Here is a 13924-nt window from a genome sequence, read left to right as displayed (position 1 = left end):
TGTTCTATGCTCTCCATTAAGTCTCCAGTTCATATTTTTAGCCGTTCTTTAGATTTGCCGCGGAAAAAAATTCATTTAAAAATCAGGAAATTTCCCGTAACATGGAACCGGAAGTGATTTTTTCCAAAACTCTTTCAAATTAAACAATGGCTCTTTAAAACGCATTTTCCCTGAAAGTTAGACGAAAAACCACTGAATAGTTCTCGAGATATCGCATGCATAATATTTGTCTAAAAAATATTAAAAATAATTCTAATATTTATTATCAATTTTCAAACTAATTATATATTATGCATTCTGAAAACCCTACAAATATCATCGAAATATATTGGGGAAAAAAGTTTAAAAATTCCACTTTTTAAATTCGCTTCCGGTAGCGACCGTAAATAGTGACGACGCACGAAAGGGCAATTCTGGTAATCTAAGAGATATGTTCTATAATCTCTAATAAGTATCCAGTTCATACCTTTAGTTGTTCTTTAGATTCGCCGCGGACAAAATTCCATTTGAAAATCAGGAATAATTTGGAACCGGAAGCGAATTTTCCAAATTTCACTTGTGATGAACAAAGTTCATATGATATCTCATACTTTGTGAAAGTTTCATTGAAAATTAATGAATAGTTTTCGAGAAATCGCGTGCACAGAATTTGGTCACAAAAAAAAAAGAAAAAAAAAAAAAAAAAAAAAAAAAGAATAATAATAGTAAGAAACAGTAGAATCACTATAACACTATAAGGTCTTCCGTGAAGACGAAAGACCTTAATAATAACTACAGCTGGAGAAACAAGCACGTCTTCCGTCCGATTCGAAGAAGAAAATGAAGGTCAAAAATGCAAATAAGTAGGTAAAAAAGAATACTGTTTTGAAGAGCATACAACTTATAATGATGCAAGACGTCTTCAGGGACTTTAATCATCCAATTGCTAGGACATTGAAGCAACTTAAAACAATTTCTGGTTTGACTGGAAGTGACGTCAATCGACGAAAATAAAGTCCGACGTCTCCGATAATTGCTATTTTCGATATGCCTTTTTTCGGACCATAGCGAGTGTCGACGTCTAGCATTTGCGGTAAAAATGAAATACCTTACGTATATCTACAGGCATAGGTCTATCATTTCTGAAACTTTCATGTTTCTATCTAGAACCGTTTATGGGAAAATGCGGACAACCCGACCCTTCAAAAATCATTAAATTGACGAAATCTCCGAACCGTAAGAGACGTCATCAAAACAGAAAAAAAAAATCATAAGGTTCAAGCGGTGTAACATAAGTCCTGAACGTTTCATAGGAATTCATCGCACTGTTTTCGAGAAATCGAGTGCACAGAATCGGTAAGGAAAAAAAAAAAAAAGAAAAATAAATATTAACTAGAGCAAAGCTTGTTGCAAAGCAACGAGTGGGTCTTCCGTCTTAGGGATTAGCTTGTAAATTGATGTAATAAATGACTTACAATAAGTTTAATTTTCACTTAAAGGTCAAATGTTTCTCTTTAGATTGTCAACTTTGCTAACATTCTTTTTATCCTTTGACCGTTGAATCTTTCACCCAAATATCACGAGACCTCCTTTATTTGAAATATTCCGATAAAGTTATGAAATTCCAAAAGTAAATCACCGTGACCTACTTTTGAGTTGACACACTCCGACGATCCAAGATGACAGAGTTTGATGATGCTAAGCTTTTTATTAATTGAAATATTCAGATATTGCCTTGAGATTCCAAAAGTAAGTCACTGTGACCGTATAATAACGGACTTTTTCTACAAAATAACAGATACAAAGCAATGCCTTATATGTGATTCATATCACCCTAGACACACCATGAATAATATTCCATACATTTTAGCAAGGCGTCTTTTTACAATAATCTCCGATACGGAAATCTTGGACTCTCTTCTCACAGAATTAAAAAATCTACTCCTTCAAAGACATTTCTCAGACAACGTGTATTTGTCAGGTCTGTCATTTTGCATACATGTTAATGTCACTAGACTTAAAGAAAAAATATGCATCACTTTTTCATTCTGGTTTGGGAAAGCTGAGTTGTTTTTTTTTTTTTTTTTCAAATTCTACTATATAATTCATTAAAAATTGGGACCCAAGCCCAAAACTTCAACTGCCTGTAGTTTTTTGATTTGACATCAAAAGTGGATTTTTTTGGTGAGATGCTCTAATTCAGTCATTACTTTATTTTAATATCAACTTGAACATAGTCGGTTTCATATTATTTATCACATATTTTCAATATTGCATGATTCCTAAATGAACCTGTACTTAATTTATTTCGTTTGATTTCCACCATTCCTAACACCAGAGCGAAGGTGACACGCGAATCCGGATTGAAAATCGAGTACTTGAAGTGAGGTATCATTGCTAATTCGTAGTAAGAAACATATTCATGTCAGCGACAAAATGGAGGATATTAATTTAAACTTTTCAGAATTTCACCAAATATCCGGCGTAGAAATATGATAATTTGAAACTTTATATTTACTTAGATTTTTATGAAACTCTTCTGTAGAGCTTTTTTGAATCCTGGAACATCAGTATTTCTAAATTTCAATGGCAATAATTATAATTATAGAAATGATATTATAATATAAAAGTAAGATTTCTTTTTAATGAATTTCATGTATATGTAAGTCTGAGTCATTTTTAATTTCAAAGAGTTATACGTGTACTTCTATTCAATAAAGATCAATATAAAAAAAATTAAAATATATAAAAAAAAAATATATGTCAAATAAATCTAAATAAAATTAAAACAGAAGAAAATTACAATGACAAGTTTCATCACTTTCACAAAAGCTTATCCACTGAAAATAGATAAAAACAACCTGATAATACTTACTTGAATATTTGATAAACTAATAAACAGAAAAAGGAAATAGATATTACATGATTTGAATTACCTTCTAACTATTCGACTGTTTTGTCTTAAAATAAACACATTGTCCGTATATCACGACGAAAATAAATACCTCGGGAATTTCGTTACAGCTTTCCTTTTTCAAAATCCCAGCAGATGTCCTCAGTCTTCTTATAAATTCTCTTTTCTGAAGAATCGGCGTTATCTCTGTCACGTCAGTTTTGTTTACCGATTCTTCTTTGAGAAATGTTACTGAGTCTGTATCATTAACATTTACTTTCTCTTCAGTTTTACTGACCGTCAACACTTTGTCTGCTTTTCAATCACTTTCATCAGATTCTTGCGATTCTTTGAATTCGTTTGAGTCCGACTAAGACCACCAAAAGACACATGGGCCACAACGCTCATCAGAGTAACATTGGTCCAGTATTTCTTCATTACACTTGTCCACCCTGGCCGAGCGGGCAATGCTTTAAACAAACTTTTATGTACACTTCCTGAAGATGCTTGCGTTTTAGAATAACTTATCATGACCATATTGTTTTTACAACAAGATTTTGAAAATAAAGATATTTTTCAATTCTCTACTGTGGCCCCACCCCACCCAAAGGTGCCAAATCTTAAATATATCTAATAATGTTTGCATATACATATCACCAACCACAGCCCTATTGTTCGTGAAAAGAATATTTTGCAAAAATGTTTCTTTATATTACCATGTAGAACATTGATAGCATACTCGGGCCCAGTAGTATCCACGAAGGCCATGTTTTGAACAAACTAGGATCTGCAGTACCTGCAGATTCTTGCAAAAATCAAGAATCATCGTCCTGTTATACTTGAGAGGTAAGATCTTTAAACACAGTTTCATATAATTTTAGATCTAAAACTTGAAAATCCTACAGGGGCTATACCCTGAGGGCCATGTTTTGAACAAACTTGAATTTGTAATACCTGGGGATGCTTGCATATTAATATCAGTAATAATGGTCCTGTTATTCTTATAATGATTTTCAAAGAGATTTCCTGGAAACTGCAAAGTGTAACGATCCCATATGGTAGCCCCACCATACTCCCAGAGTCCATGATTTGAAAGAAAAAAAAAACTTGAATCTGCAATACCTGGGTATCCTTGCATATAAATAATATAACTAATCATGGTCCTGCAGTTCGTGAGAGGGAAAATTAGAAAAAAAATTCCTTCATATTCCCTTCTTAAAATTTGTTCCTCCGTTGTGGTCCCAACCTTATCCCCAGAGACCATGATTTCAACAAAAATGCACTATATCAAAAAAATTTCTCTAAATTTCCATTTTTTGGCCCAATGGTTGTTGAGAAGATTTTTAATGACTCCCAACCTATTTTTTTCCTTTCCCTTAATTACCTCAATTTTCAAGAGGGTGTATCCCTTTATTTGAAGAGATATGAAATCTTTTACCCAAGGCTACTCCATTTCAAGCTTGGTTGAAATTAGCCTTGTGGTTCTGAAGACGAAAATTAAATTTTGAAAAGCTTACGACTAGAACGACACCAATGACGACAACAAGGTCGACAACGACATACATGTACAACGGGCAAAATTTGATCGGAATAGCTCGCTGCAGCCTTTGGGTTATGTGATATAATAACTTTTACACAGAGAGAGACGCAGCACAGTTAAGGCTACAAAAAAGGCGTGGCCTAAATGACACTGGAAATATTTACTATGACATCACAAAAAGTCAGTTCTTCAAATTACCACCAAATGAAATGATTTACAATTTAAACAGTTGGGTTTCCTATAAACTACATGAACACTTACTATAACATGCAGTTTTTTTGTTAGTTAAATCTCACACAGTAAGATATAAACAATTCACTGATCGCAATGTAATTGTCCCTGTGACGTCATGTAAAATTTGACGCAGTTTGTATGCAGTGAGAGGCGGGACAAGTTATACTCTATACAATGAAAAATGTATTTTATAAAATAAAATATTATTTGCAGATATTTAAGAGGCCATTAATTTGAATGAGATGTCTACATTAAGATTTTATGTAAATACTTTCCGTACATTCCCTAGACAAGTGATCTATGTGTCGTATATTTGTATGCAGATTCATTTGAGGGTTATAAAAGGGTCTTAATAAATCGAAATATTGCAAGGACAAACCCTCTAAGGATAATGACAAGCTTTTACACAAAAAGTCAAGAAGTTTTAAGATATCTTAAACGTGCTGTGAACCTGATGAAATCTTGCAAATGAGTTAATTATACATGTATCTATCCCCTACTACCCAATTCGGTCACTGTATGCGGAAAACATACCGCGTTACTCTCTTACTTATTCTTTTTATTTATTTCCTGTTTGCTACATTTAGTAATGAACCAAAACATTGTTTTATTACTATTAAAAAGTTGCAGTTACTGGGCTTTTATAGAACCACTACATAGAACGCGTATCACATCCATGTACAATACGTTCAATGCACCCTAACTCCGTCACCAGGGCCCTCTAAAATATGTCAACATTTTAAATAGAAATTTATTTTCAGTTTCGTTTTTTTTTTGGTCCCTTTTCCTTAAACTTGTAAACACACAAAAAAAAAGTTTTTTAAAAAATTAAAATATCATTAAATTGCATTTTAAGAAACGTATCAACAACAGAAGAAATAACGTTAATATAACGTATTTTATATGTAATATCTCCAACGTGTAGTGGATTAGGGCAAATGTAGACGAAAAATAAAACATTTTTAGCTTTATTCAATATGGTATGTCCTGTTAAGCCTTTGCTTTGACCTAGGCCATCATAAAAATGACTGACATGTGAAACAGAGCATATTGACGCACATGCCTGAGATATCGATGGAATAGCACATAAAGGAAACTGTGCTTACTGATTTCAGATAAAATATGAAAGGTTAAATAGATTGATTGATTCTATGTTGTTTTACGTCCCGTTCGAGAATTTTTCACTCATCTAGAGACGTCACCATATACCTGTGAAGGGCTTCAAATTTAGACATTTTCTCGGCACTCAGGGCCATTGAGCAGTGAGGGTTCTTTATCGTACCAACGCTTACCGTGACACGGGACCTCGGTTTATAAGGTCTCATCCGAAAGACCCACAACTTTCACTTAAAAGTTCCGGCGCTTGGCTAAGGAACAGTTTCTACCTATTGTTTTTTTTCCGACATAGGTCAGTCACGACCGTGATTTGAGCACACGACCTTCCGATCACGGAGCGAGTGCTCTACCTACTGAGCTACCGTGACAGTAGGTAAAATAAATTGTTGTTTATTTTTTACGCATTCTTGAAGTTGACTTTTATAATTTGTCGACATTTGATTGCAGATTTTTAGCATACAAAAAAATTACGTCACAATTGAATTCGTTTACCAACAGCGCGGAGTTTCCATGTGACGGAAATAGGGTTGTGACAGAGCTAAGGGGTTTGGCGATATAATAAAGATATTGACCAGCAAAATATTCAACTTGCGGTCTAGCAATTGCAATTTTAGCAATGAGATAGTAGAATCTATATAGATTCGTAGCACTTTTCACAAACTACGAAATCTTGCAATTAAACTTGCAATATCGGTATTTATATAAGACGTCAATACTGCACGTTTATTTGCTAAAATTACATGACTGCCACATCACATGACAAGTCTAAATAAAACAATTTAAGCGTCCTCAATATTTAGTTTTGAACCACATTACATGTGTCTGATATCAGTAAAGTCCTAAGAAGAATTGCCCATCCTTGTAAAGAATTCGGATGTATTTTTTATCTAAAAAAAAAAAAAACAACCGATATTCCGATTTGGCATCTAAACTTTACTGCACAGAGAGAGAGAGAGAGAGAGAGAGAGAGAGAGAGAGAGAGAGAGAGAGAGAACCTGTTTTTCATTTTAATTTTCATCGACACGATGAATTGTCGCTCTGCTTGAACACCGTCTATGTTAAGTGATTTTTATTTATTAAAACTAATGCAGCAATTTTTTCAAGGAAGGAGAGAGAGAGAGAGAGAGAGAGAGAGAGAGATGTACCTTGTTTTTTTAATACCATGGGACGCGGCTTTCAAGTACAAGCAACATCAATACAATTAAAAAAAAAAATTATTGAGCAAAAAAAAAAAAAAAAAGCAAAACAAAACAAAACAAAACAAAAAAAAAAAAAAAACCCAAACAATCAACAAATAAAAAAAAACAAAACAAAAAACAATATATATATATATATATATATATATATATATATATCTATATCTATATCTATCTATCTATCTATCTATCTATCTATATATATATATATATATATATATATATATATATATATATATATATATATATATATATATATATATATATATATATATATATATATATATATATATATATAATCCTGATTTCTGGGTTAGGGGACCAATGCCATGAAATCCGGCTTAAGTAGACAAAATTTATCTTTTTCCTCTATGCTTTGAAATAAAAACCAAATGCATTTTTGTTGGTACTTGGGCTTATTAATTACCATTTTAACGCTAAATTTTACAGAAAACTCGTAGGTAAAAATATACAAAAAAATTGGTCTCCCTAATATTTTGTAACCCTTTCACGTGAGTTAAGGTGACCAGTGTATATTTTCGTAAGTACTAAATCTGGCTTAGGTGGACATTTTTTTTTCTTACAGTTGTAAGGTTATAGTGAACTAAAATTTAACAGAGAATAGTTAAATGATTCAATTTAAGAATAATATACCGTGGCAGCACAAAATACTTGAAATCTTGCAAGGCACAATAAACAGGAACGCCAGTTACAATATGTACAGCTTCTTGCTGAAGTTTATCAGGCCTTTCAGAGCAGCTGCGGAGATGCTGTTCCATGCTTCTAATGCATATTCCAAAAGTGGTATCGGTCTTACATGTATAAACGTAATACTAGAATACATTTAAGCTAAGAAATCACCCTTTTAACCCTTTTAATTTACGAAAAACTGCAATTTCTTTGGAAGCCTTTTGTATAATACTGTCAGTGTGGTTTTTCCACTCCCCAGGGTTGAGAATGTAAGTCTAAGATGATATTGACCAAGAGAAGGATCGATTTCTTGATTATTCAACACTAAGTGCAATTATATATTTTATTTTCATTGCTGAAAAATATTAATAATTTTAGCTTGGTAATTGGGATTAAATTTCACAAGTCGTTTTTAGCCATTCTTCATTTATAAGTCGTGATTGCTCAGCCTTTCTAAGTTCTGCACGTTTTGAAAGGTGTTTGACACGAACATGCATCATATGACAATATCCTAGAGGTACCCAATAGACCACCTGGTAGGTCTTGTATATCAAGTAAGAAAAGTTGAAGTCCAAGAATAGAGCCCTGGGGAACTCCAGCTTCCGTCCTTCTCACTAAATATACTGAAAATTTATTTTCGATCTGTTGCGATTGATTGAAAAGATAATTAGTCAACAAGGTACCAGGGTAAGAACTTCACCCGCAAATCTATGCTGTCTGTTGTTCTTTTAAACAAACCGTATTGAATGTCTTGCTGTTATCACAAAATGCAAAACAAGTTAATTCGAATTCTTTATTGTTTAACACAAACCATTTATTATGATAAATTTCTTTTAACTGGGTGACTGTTTAATGATTTCTTAAAAACCCACATAGGCGCGTAGCTGCCTATACGCAAATATGCAAGTGCATACACATAATTGTAAAAAATAAACAAATAAATATAATAGATGAATAAATAAATAAAATATATGGGAGAGAGAGAGAGTTATTCGAAGAAAAAATCTCAGTACCATCCAACAAATATTCGGATTTCGAATTATTTTGTGTCATACTGCTGAAGAGCGCTTTGAATTTTATATAATCATGACTATATAATAAAATTTGAAGTCCTTTATTAAATCATTGCCAAATTTAAATAAAGCATTCATGAACTTGTATTCGTTCTTTGATACATTGATAATTTTTGATATTTTTTAAAGATCTTTGAGAAATAAAATTTCAGACACATCCTTGAATGTCATGATCTACTACATGTAGTATATTATTTAAAATACGATATTTTTTGTTAATAATTAACATTAAGTATACAAGTTGTTGAACGATAGAAAAGAGTATGATACCAAATATCGATTAGATATTTAGCCTAAACTACATGTACACTAAGTTTCCGTAGAAGTATTAACATTGCGTTAAAACAATAAATATTATGTCTTCTATTTCTAAACAAAAGATAAATGACATAATTTTTATTTTGCAAGAAAATGAATGATATACATGTATTTGGTAAAACTCAGAAACTTCTGGGCCCTCAACAGCAGGCATGTAGTATGGGGGGGGGGGGGTTCCCTGCCTATTCTTTTCCAAACCTAACTTTTGACTATTGAAAATGTTCACTGAAAGGGGGGTTGCCCCCATCCACTTTTTGTTGTAGCATAGTTAAACCATGCTAATTTGATAATATTTTTAATATAGTTTTTTGTGAAAACTGGAAATTAACCCCCACCCCACCCCCGTCGTCCTCTTCGTATACTTCACTTTTATTTGGCTACGCACCTGCCATAATGTAGTTTGCATAACAATTTACAAAGTATTTGAACATTATATTCTTTCAAAGATTTTTCCTATGCAGCATAATAAGGATGCCGGTATGTAATTAACTTGTTGAATTTGTTTTAAAGACAGAAATTACATGAGTATGTTTCCAAACACCAGGGAATTGTTCGATACGCAAAACTGTTTGAAATAAAATTTTTAGCAAAACTGCAATTTTATTTCTATTTTTTAAAAACAAAATATGGCTGAATATGTCGAGAAAAGGCTTTTAGGGATCTAAAATTTTAATGTCAATAGTTTGATACACACAAATAACTTTTTAAAATCGTGGAGCGATGACCTGGAGATAGCAAATGTATAGAAAAACGTGTGTAAATAAAATTTTGTAACAAATTCAAGGTAAATTTTAGTAAAACAACACACAATATCTGGAAATAAAAATTCCCTTTCCTATATCCAAAGAACCCAATTCAACAGTACGTGCTGAATCTAATTCAAAAGCGCTATTGGTCTTTATAATTTTGAAATGTATAATATATAATAATGGGTATTTTTAGAGGTACACAATTATATAACAGTTGCAAATAGTAGTTTCACATGCGCTAGTTTACTTATGGACCCCCATAAGTAAACTAAGTTAAAAATGGCCTAGCGGTTCCTGAGAAGTCGAATGTGAAAAGTTTACAGACAAGTGGATAGTCAGATGGGCAGACACTGGGCAACAGGTGATCATAAAAGCTCACTTGAGCTTTCAGCTCATGTGAGATAAAAATCATTAAAGCTCACTTAAACTCATAAATTTTTTTTAAAAAGAAAAATGCCACTGTCATCACAAAATTTGGGGCACAAATTTTGATTTTACTCTACAACTTTGCAATTTTTAATGTCAACTTCAGACCATATGGTCAGCTGTATAATGTACATCTATATAATTACAAAATTCTCTTGGTCCTTTCCAACAGACATCTATCTATATTAGTTGACAAACCATTTGAAATTTGCATTCACATGTTGATTAAAATAGACTATTAGATGTCTCTAGCAGGCCCGTAGGATGGGGGGGGGTGGGGGGTGGGGGTTATAGTATTTTGCTATAGTAAGTTTCCCTTTAGATGCTGGATGCCCCCCCCCCCCCACACACACACTTTTTGATGTTGTAAGCTCCAGCACTGGCAAATTCCAGGATTTGGACAGTAAATCACCTTTCTTTTTTGCTTGTCAGATAATTTCGGGAAGTCCCCCCCCCCCACTTTTGGTCAGTTTGGTTTTTTTTTTCTTTTGAAACTGTTGCTACGAGCCTGCTCTAGATAACTCACGAAAACAAAGAGTCAAATAATAGTTTTTAACCTTTATTCATTTGATCTAAAATTGACAGGTTAACGAAATAATAATATAGTACATGTACCAAAACTGAGAAAAAAAAATTCTTGTCTTTTGCCACCACAGTATTTTTCAGGTCATATGCAATGTACATGCACTTTACAGTGAACCTTCCAACTGATAATTTTCAGAGAAAATATAATTGAAAATCATGATACCATTAGGTGTTCTTTGACAAAAAAAATCAGCATACATTACATGTATCAGGAGTTTTGAAAAAAATATCAAATGATGAAAACCCTTGCATTTTTTAAAAGAACCCCCCCCCCCAAAAAAAAAAAATGTTTTATGTGGTATTTTCTTCAAAATTTGATTCAGATAAGGTGTGCAAGCATTACCAGGTATCATAAAATTGCACAAAGATCTTTCAATTACTGGATTTCTTAAATTATAGAGAGAATAAGAAAATATAGTTCAAACTATACTGCGCATATCCTTAAGCCATATCATGTTAAAGACATGAAAGTCAAACACAAACTTCAGCAAACAGGAAGTCTGTGAGCCAATGCTCACTAGTAATACCCCAGCTCTGATGTGAATATACACTCTCATGAATCCCACAATATGGCATGCCTAGTCAAAGAGAGTGTCAAAATTTCAAGCATCTTTGATGAGTAGTTGCTGAGAAAACTGCGACAACAAATTGTTACAGACAGACACACAAGGGTAAATGAGTATACCCCCCTACTTCAGAGTGGGGGTATAATTATAACAACTGTCGCTTACTACTGCAAATGATCAATAAAAGATCTCTCATTACAAATTTTACCTGTTATTAATCTACAAAAATTTTCTTGATTAATATCTTTTAAAAAATAATTTTTATATAATTTCACATCTACATCCCTACTGATAAAAAAGCTTCGAGACATTGAAAGTTGCTATTCAAATTCATAATAAAGTTGTTGAATAAAATCCACATATTCCTGGTACTTGACAACAGATAGCTTGAAATGGACAAAGTCTTTTTCACATCCTCTGTTTCTCAAATGCTTTTCCAAATTAAATAAATAACTTTTACTTTATAATATTTACAGAGTACTGTGACTGAATGTCTTGAATTTAAACACTCTTTTTGAAGCGTATCTCTCAAAGGTTTGGCAGCCTTGATCTGTAAAAAAAAAAAAGAAAAGAAAAATCTCTATTAATCTCTAAAACTTAGAACAATCATAATTGAAAAATGTACTTTGCTACAAAATAATTACAAAATAACTTACGCACATGTATAAAAAACAAATCTCCCTAAATGACAGATTTCTTAACCAACATAAAATCTTAAATGAATGGAATCTTTGATAATGATGTTCAACACACTCAGTTGTCAAAGCTGAATTAAGCATCTAAGTTAAAAAAAAAAAATCAAGGCTTAAATAGTACATGCAGGATCATATGATCCTGTCCACAAGTTTCAATGAACTAAAGTATATGTTAACATTCAGTTGAAGTTACCCCAACATATGTACGTATTTTTTTTAAATCAAGAACACAGTCAATGTCAGCTATTTAACATAGAGAAATAAAATTGTTTATCTAGATGCACCCCCTTTCTTTTCTTATGTAGATTTTCCTTATATACATGTATATGCATACAAGTTATTAATCCTAAATCACTTTTTGACCCGAGAACAGCTGCAAGATAATTTTCAATAGGTTGCTTCTCCTTATGTGCATGTGCTCCTTTTCATGAAGTTTTCTTTAGTTAAATTTCTCAAGATTTTTCAGATTAATTTTTTGGTTAACAAATAGTACTGTGTCATACAAAACTCACAACTCCTCTCATATTTTACCTTATCTTCCTTTTGTTAACAAAATCCACTTTTCCAACATCTCTCTCTGCAGTGAGTCTATCATTAAGTCATTAACTTGTCTTGTCTCCAATACAAAAGTTTTCCTACACAACAGGTATATAAAAAAATAACAACCTTCATACATGTAAGTTGATATGAAAATATTAAATGTACATACATTGTAATTTATTGAAAAAAATAATTCTAACCTGGACAACTTTTAGCTTGGTTGGCATTGTTATCATCTCTGTTGGCATAATGTAATCTGAACTTTCTAATTTACCCTTCTATCAGGTGGCTATAGTTGCTCGACACATACCAATTTTTTATCCACTTCCTGAAAAAAATGAAATTCTAATTTACTATGTGTATTAAAATGTTATTCCTTTTAAAAAGAAACTTACACTAGTGATTCAGGGGACCTAGGTTCAAATCCTGGTTTGGTCCATCCCATATTTATTTGGTGCCATTGATCACCCCTCGACTTGCAGGTAAAAGGCTTGCCAGGGGTAAAAAGAACTTGAGTTGTGTCTTCAAGGGCAAATACAATTTAAGGAGGGAGGAATTTGGCGATCAGACAGGCTTGATCCCCATCGCCAGATCACTCAGTTAATAAACATGCTAAAGCACCTGATTAGTGATACAGAGGGCTGGGTTCAAATCCTGTTCTTGCTTATGCAGCATTTTCCTGTTACACACCTAATGTCAATGGCAGAGAAATTCAACTTTCCTGTCATCAATAGACAAATATTTTGGTGACTAATTGTCTGAGTTCAGCTATAATTGGTACATGTTAAATTAAACTTTTTACCTCAAAGGCTAAGAACATACAAATTACAGTTTTCTTAGAGACAGTATACTAGGCAATCTGGATACATTTCCTTTGTCTGACATGGAAAAAAACTCCCATATTCATGACAGGTTTTCTTAATTTTTCACTGAAAATAACAGCTTAAAATATGATTTTTTTAAATCTTGTTTACCTAAAAGTTATGCCCAATACACCTTATTTGACCAAGTTATAGTCATTAAAGGAATCTATTTCTCAAATTAAAGAAATTGTAGGCTCCTTTCATTTACTAATTCTTGACCTTAAGAAAAAACTGCAACAAATATGTTTCAAAAATTGACAGAAAAAGTGATGTCGGCCATCCATATGGAACAGCGCCCAATCATAAAATTATGTATTATCTAAAATATGGTTGAAACGATGTCAGAGACAAACTAATTGTTCATTGACAAACATCTAAAAATTATTAGAATATATTTAGGTCATTGATTTGAAATTGGTACATATGATTTTTCAAAGGAGAGTACATTTTGAAAGACAGTA

General features: G+C 32.5%; 1 long non-coding RNA gene across 1 annotated transcript; it reads right to left on the bottom strand.

The window, feature by feature from the left end:
• Positions 1-11902: 11902 nt before the first annotated feature.
• LOC133176036 (uncharacterized) lies at positions 11903-12918 on the bottom strand. Its single transcript, XR_009719377.1, has 3 exons — positions 12801-12918; positions 12592-12695; positions 11903-11915 (listed from the first exon to the last, which is right to left on the bottom strand). It is a non-coding gene; the product is annotated as an uncharacterized LOC133176036 (long non-coding RNA).
• Between the last annotated feature and the right edge of the window lie 1006 nt (positions 12919-13924).

Source organism: Saccostrea echinata, unplaced genomic scaffold (genome assembly GCF_033153115.1).
Source record: "Saccostrea echinata isolate AGI-Se365-2 ecotype Australia unplaced genomic scaffold, CSIRO_AGI_Sech_v1 ptg000065l, whole genome shotgun sequence".
Classification (NCBI taxonomy): Eukaryota; Metazoa; Mollusca; class Bivalvia; order Ostreida; family Ostreidae; genus Saccostrea; species Saccostrea echinata.
This window is presented reverse-complemented; position numbering and strand designations above follow the sequence as displayed.